This window comes from Pteropus medius, unplaced genomic scaffold (genome assembly GCF_902729225.1).
Source record: "Pteropus medius unplaced genomic scaffold, Ma_sr-lr_union100, whole genome shotgun sequence".
NCBI classification, from domain to species: domain Eukaryota; kingdom Metazoa; phylum Chordata; class Mammalia; order Chiroptera; family Pteropodidae; genus Pteropus; species Pteropus medius.
The window spans coordinates 1,523,693-1,531,924 of record NW_024344436.1 but is presented as its reverse complement, the minus strand read 5'-3'; the positions used below and the strand labels follow the sequence as shown (position 1 = coordinate 1,531,924).

The 8,232-nt window shown below is 28.6% G+C and overlaps 1 pseudogene; it reads left to right on the top strand.

Moving 5' to 3' along the window:
- The first annotated feature begins 6,880 nt into the window (after positions 1–6,880).
- Positions 6,881–6,999, top strand: LOC120610591 (uncharacterized; annotated as a pseudogene).
- The last annotated feature ends 1,233 nt before the right edge of the window (positions 7,000–8,232 follow it).

The following is an 8,232-nucleotide window of genomic DNA, read 5'->3' as shown; positions in this document are numbered from 1 at the left end:
AAAGAACCCTTAGTTTCCCTTTTATCTTTCCACTCTCCTCTATTGTGCAACCAATACCCCTTTTCTCCTTCCACCTCATTTTGTTCTTTCTCTTCCATTTTGCTTTTTCTTCCTTTCTAACACAGGATCTTCTCTTTAGATGAAGAATACTATGTGGCTAAACAAATATCTTGCAAATCCTTCACATTCTTCTTGGTTTTAATTGTTATCTCTTAATTAAAATAATTCCTTAAGAACTGATTTGTTACCTCAGTTTTTGAAGTTGTAAGAAAAAGATTTGAAGAGTGTCTGAGGTGAATCAAGAAATCAGTTAAGAGGTTATTGATATAGTACAACGAGCAAGAAATGATGGGAAAGTGAGAAACTCAGGTGCATTTAGATATGACAGTGAGACAGGGAATTCTGTATGAGAAGACCTGGCTTAGGAAAATACCCATAAATGGCAATTTAGAATTGTCCATTTCTAAAATAAAAGCAATCTAACTGGAACTAGTGTCATTCCTTGTCTGTAGCAAAGGGCAATGGTACTGGCATTTTTCATGCAGCTGAATTCTGAAGGGACAGGAAAGAAGCAAATGCACCACACATGAATAATGAAGCACAATATTTGTCCCAGTGGCAAAATAAATTTATGATTTTAAAAGCATGCTCAAGAGAGAAATATCTTTTCAGTACTGCAGGGTTATAATGTGTTGTCTCTGGGAAAACATAAAACTTGATTTTCTTTAGTTACTTATTTCAAAAATGAATGATAAAGGAAATCAGCCAGGCAAAGCTCTCATTGGTTGAGGTTGGACTTGAATTACATCTCACATAGGACAAAAGGTCAAAGGAAGACCTCTAAACAGAAGGAAACCACCATGAGTGACAGCAAAAATAATAAACAGCATAATTTTACCTCCAAGAGCCTCATAGACTGGAATATTCATATCCTAAATGTGAATGTTAAATAGCTTAAGTGATTAAGTTGGGAATTAAATACACAAATAAAGAATGATTAAAAAAAATTAAAAGTAATCCTAAAGGAAATTATAGGAATGAAAAATTTTATCATGGAAAATTTATAAAACCCACAGCAATCTTGAGAAAGAAGTCTACAGAAGTTATCAAAATTTTGTACAAAGATCAAGAGATATGAAGTATGAAGATAAGATAAGGAGATCGAGAAAAGAATGAAAAGCAATATCAAATAGCAGGTTAAAGGTCAACAAAGAATAAAAGAAATGCAATATTTGATAAGTAAGGACTGAAAATGTCTAGAAAAAATGAAAGAATAAAAAAAAAACCTCTTTTTTGGGAAGCTCAATAAATTCTAAAGATAAAAAAATAATTAATCCAGTAAAACCGCAAAACATAAGATAAGGAAATGATATTGAAGACTCTTAGAAAAAAAAAATTTCTATGAAGAAATTACAGAGTTGGAGTTCACTTTTCAATAATAATTGTGGAAGGAAAAAGATAATAATTTCAAAGTTCTCAGGGAAACCCAGCTAAATTAATGTCTAAGGAAAATAGTGCAACAAAGTCACTTTATTAAAACTAAAATTGACAAAGTTGACTCATATAAATAATTTCTAAAAGATATTCTTCAGGTGGAAGAAAATAATCTCAAAGGAAGTTTTGTGAAGGAATAAAATATAATAAATTGGCTGACAACATAATAACAATGGTGTCTAATTTGTAAGATAAGTAACATTAAAATACTGGATAAGGATAAAATGCTAACATGGAATAATAAAATTGAATCTGTTATATTAACTTATTGGTCAGAGACATTAATTGACTTTTAAATTTTTAGTAAAGTATGCATGTATTTTAGAAAATATTTAAAGAATGGAACTAGTGTGTAGCTTATAAAATAGTAGAGTGAAAAATAAATTATAAAAATTTAATAACCATACAAAGTCAGAAAAAATAATAAACATAAAATGAGGGACATTAAGAAAGCAAAAATATGTTAGAATTCATACTCACACAACATATACAATTACAAATATAAATAGATTAAACTTTCCAATTAAATGACAAAGATTGTTTAAGAGAAATCCAGCTATATGTTGCTTATATAAAATTCCTCTAAAATTTTAAAGGCACAGAAAGGTTAACTTTTTTAACATGGAAAAATATGTATCAGATATATTTTACTTTAAACATGTAATATTTTATTATTTGATAATAGAATTTGATACTAGTTTTAGACTTTGAGGCGAATAATTTGCTATTCTACAGATAAAGAACATGCTAATAACAAAAAGTTTTAAAGAGTTTCGATTCACCACTATAATTTACAAGTATATAAAATGCATGCATACAGTAAAAAACACTCTAAATATATGACGTAAAATTTGACAGAATAACCAGAAGAAATTGACAAGCTCAGTAATAGGATTATTTCAATATATCTCTGTTAATTAATTGATCAATTAGAGAAAATAAGGAAGTATACAGAACAGAGGTGGCAAACTATGGCCCACAAACCAACCTGCCATCTGTTTTCCTACATGAAGTTTTATCAGCACAGAGACACACCCATTGTTAACATTTTGTTGATGGCCATTTTTTGTGCTACAATGGCAGAGTTGAATAATTGTAACAGACACAGTACTTTCCTCAAAGCCTATATTATTTACTATAAGGCCTTTTACAGAAAAAATTTAACAACCATTAATAAAGGAAATCTCAATTAATATAGTTTTTAATTTATTGGGTTATAGTTTATATACAAAAAAAAATACACTGGTCATAAGGACTTAGTCTGGCGAGACTTGATATTGAATACACCTCTGAACCACCACTCAAAACAAGATATAGAGCATTTTTATTATCCCCGGAAAGTTCCATTTGACCAGGTGTAAGCAATTTCTTCACCCCTTACCTCCAACTCACCTATCCAGAGGTAGCGACTTTATTTGTAACACCATTGATTAGTTTTACTTATGAGGGTGTATCTTGCTTATATTACTTTATACAATGTCTTTTAGTTTCAAACATATTGTCGCATGTCCCAGTTATTATCAAATACTTACATTATGTGATGATTCCACAATCTGTTTATCTATTCTTTTATTGATAAGCATTTGGATTACTATCAATTTTTTGGTCATTATGAATAAGATTGCTATGAGCATTCCTAGAAAATTCTTTTTGTGAACATATGTTACATTTCTTAAGTAAATATCCAAAAGTAGAAGCTGACTCATATGGTAGATGTACTTTAACTTTGTAAGAAACTTTCAAACAGCTTACTAAATTGCATTACCCTTATCAGCAATATACAAGATATTTAATTGCTCCACAGCCTCAGCAACCTTTGACATTTTCAGTCTTATTGGATTTGGCTGCTTCTCTAGTAGGTATGAAATAATATCACATAGTAGTTATAATTTGCTATCTCTATTGATTTATAATACTGAGCAACTTCTCTTGCACCTGTTAGCCATTTCTATGATTTCTTTTGAGAAATATCTCTCATTAAGTTTTGTCTGTTTTATATTTGGTTGTGTTTTTTAAATTACTTGTTTGCGAACTCCCCCTTATGTTTTACTACTACATTTTGCATAGAATTTTACAAGTACATAATTATGACTATATTCTACTTAGCTTTTATTTGCCTATCCATTTTTATGATGTGTTTTATTAATAGCATATTTAATTTCCATTAAGTCCAATTTATCAAGTACTTTTTACGGGATGTTCTTTATGTCATCTATAGACTTAGTATTAACATTTAGATCTGTACTCTTTTTTTAGAAAAAATTATTTTATTATTAGTTTTAAGTATACTCATCTCAAATGCTTTTAGTGTATGCAGTGAAGTCAGGATCAAGTTTTCTTTTTTACACATAAATATCCATTCTTTTTCAGAACATAATGGTTACAAAAAAGAATTTTCTTTCCTTATTAAGTTGACTTGAGAACTTTGATGAAAGTCAGTTGGCTATAAATATGTAGCTTCTTTTCTAGACTATTTAATTCCAGTGATCTATGTTATTTTATATCAATACCACATTGTCTTGATTACCATGGATTTATATTAGGTCTTAAAATTGGATAACGTTCTCGGAGTTGTTCTTTCTATTTCAAGGTTGTTTTTTTCTTACATATCTTTAAATTTTCCATATAAATTTTAGACTTACTCATCAAAAATTCTTGCTGGTATTTTGAGTGGAATGGTGTTGAATCAATCAATATATCACATTGTGTAGACTATACATCTTAAAAATATTGAGTCTTCTAATCCATGAACATGATGTATTGATCCATTTATGCATGTCTTTGATTTCTCTCAGCACTATTTCATATTTAGCACCTTCAACATTATTTTTTAGACTTATTTTTAGGTATTTGATTTTTTTTTTTTTTTTTGCTGACAGATGACTTTTAAAAATAGTTTGTTGTTTTGTTTTGTTTAATTTTCATTGCACTGTCTGTGAATTCCAGAACAATAGAAGATGAAAAGAAGTGATGAGAGTAGAAATCCTTATGTTGTGCCCAATTTTAGGAGGAAAATATTCAATGATTTATCAGTAATTAAAAGTTACCTCTGTGTAACTGAAGAAGTTCTCTTATATTCCTAGTTTGCAAAGTTTTCTTGTGGGGAGAGGGTGGTTTCGTTGTTTAAGTCATAAATGTGTACTAAACTTTGTCACATTTTTTTTACATCCATTATGTTTCTCCTGTGTTTTGCTTTTCTCTTTTAATTTGCTTTATTTTGTTACCATGATTGAGTTCTGATTGTTAAAATAATTTCCAATTTGTAAGATAAACCCACTTAATTATAATGTGTTATTTTTTAATATATTACTAGATTCGATTTGCTAATATTTTAATTAAGGTTTGGAACCTATTCATAAGAGATACTGGTTTGTAATTTTCTTTTCTTGTAATGCCTTAGTCTGATTTTAGTATCAGGGTTATGCGAGCCTCATCAAGTTCAAAGTATTTGCTTCAATTCCATTTTCTGCAATAATTGTGTAAGATTGGTGTTAATTATTCCTTAAATATTTGATGAAATTTACCAATGAAGGCATCTATATCTGAAGGTTTTTTTTGTTAATACATTCAGTTGCTTTGATAGATTTAATGCTATTCAGATTTTTGTATTTTTTTATTAAGTTTTGGCAAGTTTAATTTAAGACATTTATCTATCCCATGTGAGTTGTTGAATATATTAGAATAAAGTTTGCACAGTATTGCCCTGTTATTCTTTTAATGACAATAGAATCTACCATGATATCCCTCTTTAATTATTCCTCTTTTATTAGTAGTTTGTGCTTTTCTTCTATTCTTTTTCAGTCTAAGGAGTTTATCAATTTTGTTAATCTTTTCAAAGAACCAACTTTTCATTTTGTTGAATTTTTACCTTTTTTGCTATTTTATTGTTATGAATATTTACTTTTGTTATTTTGTTCCATTAATTCTTCTGGTTTTATTAGCTTTTTTTCCTCTTCTTCTTCCTTTTCCTCCACTTCTCTTTTGTCTGAACTTCTTAATGTAGAGGCTCTAAAAAAAAGAATTTTAAATCTTTCTCTTTTCCCAAACATAGGCACTATAAATTTCCTTGAACACAATACTTTAGCTGCATCTCATAAACTTGACATGCTGTCTCTTCGGTATCATTCAGTTCAAAAGAATCATTTCTTTTGGACCTATTGATTGTTTTAATAACGTGTTGCTTAATTTTCCAGTATTTAGGGATTTTAAAAGATGTCTTCTTGTTATTGATTTTTCCTTTAATATTGTTGAGGTCAGAGAACACACTCAATGATTTCAATCTTTTGAAATTTATTTAGATGTGTTTTATGACTTAGTATGTGGTCTGTCTTGGTGAACGTTGCATACACACTTGCGAACTATGTGCATTTTTTAATTTAAAGTTTTCATAATTTTTAATTTTTATTGTAATGTTTTATCCATGTCAAGTAGGTTAAATCGGTTAATAATAGTTTTTCAAATCTTCTATATCTTTACTGATTTTTTTCTACTTTTTTGTCAAATAGTGTTAGAATCTTCTAATACAATTGTGTATTTTTCTCTTTCCTCTTTAACTCTGTCCATTTGTTGTTGTACCTAAAGAACTGTTTTGGTTCATATGTACTTGTGATTGTTGTGTCTTCATGATGACATGTCTTTTTTTATCTTTGGTAATGTCCTTTGTCTTGAAATTTATCCTTCCTGATACTAACTAACATAGGTATAAGAGTTTTCTTATAATTAGTATTTATATTATGACTTTTTCCACTCTTATATTCAAAGTGTGCATCTTGTAAACAATATTTAGCTGGATGTTGCTTTTGTATCCACTTGGATATATTTTGCCCTTTAATTCAAGTGTTTTATTTATTTTCTTTTAATTTAATTATTGATAAACTTGCGTATAAGCTTACCATCTTGGTAGTCATTTTTATTTGTTTCATCAGTTTCTTGTTCCTCTTCCTTTTGTGCCCTTTTGAAATCAATCAAGACTTTTTTTAGTATTTATCTCCTGTATTGAAATTTTAGTTATACTTTGTTACTTTTAATGATTGTTCAATAGACTATATTATGCATCTTTACCTTAACAATATTTATCTTCAAATATTATACTAGTGCACAATGTAATCTTACAACAGTATAATTGCAGTTACCTCTTATGTGTTATAAACTTGTCCTCATGTATTTTGTTTCTACATATTTATAAACCTTAAAACACATTGCTCTTTTGTATTTAATCTATCAATAATTGTCTTTATAAATGTAAAAATATATAGAAAAATAAAGATAAAATGGTCTCTATATTTTCCCAAATGTTTACTCTTTCTGCTATTCTTTATTCCTTCCAGCAAATGCGAGCAAGCTTCCTTCTATTATTTCCCTCCCTTCTCATTTAGGACTCTTTTTGGTTTATGGCCATGCTACCCTGAACAAGCCCGATCTCGTCTGATCTCAGAAGCTAAGCAGGGTCGGGCCTGGTTAGTACTTGGGTAGGAGACTACCTAGGAAGACCAGGTGCTGTAGGCATAAAAAATAAAAAAAATAAGGGATTATAAGCTGCTGACAAGGTCCTTCCAATCTGTGAGGTCAACCAAGGGTTGCCTTGCCTAAAAAAATAAATAAATAAAAATAAATAAGATTCTTTTTCTATGTCTCTACTCAAAAAATTAGCTTGTTTATTGTCACTTTTTTTTGGTAGAAATAAAAATATCTAGGAATATACACTTTGATTTTAATATTTCTGTATGTCTGCATTCTAGATATTTTGATATGTACTTAACATTTTTTATTGTTTCCTCATTACTCTCTATTTCTTGATTTGTTTTTTCCTATGATCCAAAAGTTACTGGGAGAGTATTTCAAAGGTCTTAGTTTGAGTTGTTTTTCAAAAAGTGTTTCTTTTCAGTTCGAATTTATTGTGACTTCAGAAGATAATGATTATTTTTTAATTTTGAGGTATATAATGTTTTTTTTCATTAAGTAACAGCATTTTGTAAATGTTCTATGAATGAGAAAATATGCTTATTTACTATAGGTGCATATATTTTCATCTCTGCCTTTCAATCATATTAAATTCATGAAAACCCTACAGTAGGTTAAATATCTCAGGTCAATAGTATCAATTTCAATGGGACAACTATGCTCCTCAATTTCCATATTGATGCCATTTTAGTCAAATTATTATAAAATCTTCAAATAGACATAATTCTCTCAGTAGGCAAATAAAACACAATCTTAAAAGTTATCTTTCATCTAATTAATTACTTTATGGTGTTTTTCTTTCATTGATAGCTATTACCGATCATACATCTAAAATCATGTAAATAAAATATAATGTATAATATCCATAATTCATGTAATTCAGACTAATATAATAATAAAAAATTAAAACAAAAAAGAAAAGAAAGAAATGAAAACACTATATTTTAGAAACATGATATATGAAATCATTAGAGAATGATATATGACATGATTACTAACGAATCATAAGTATTGTGAAAAAAGTAAATGTAACAGATTCTAGTATAAAACTACAAATATAATTACATTGTCGTTATTGTTTTTCTCTCAGTTTTGAGCTCCTCTGTAGACTGCACAAGAGTTGAAATACAGATGCTAGGTTTCTTATAAATCAAATTCTCACAATTCAAATGAGCACATCTAAGAGTACAGTTCAAACAATTTCTTTCATTATTTCAAATACTTGATGTGACAAAGAATGAGAACAATGTATACCCTGTGTTATGATTTAGCCAAATA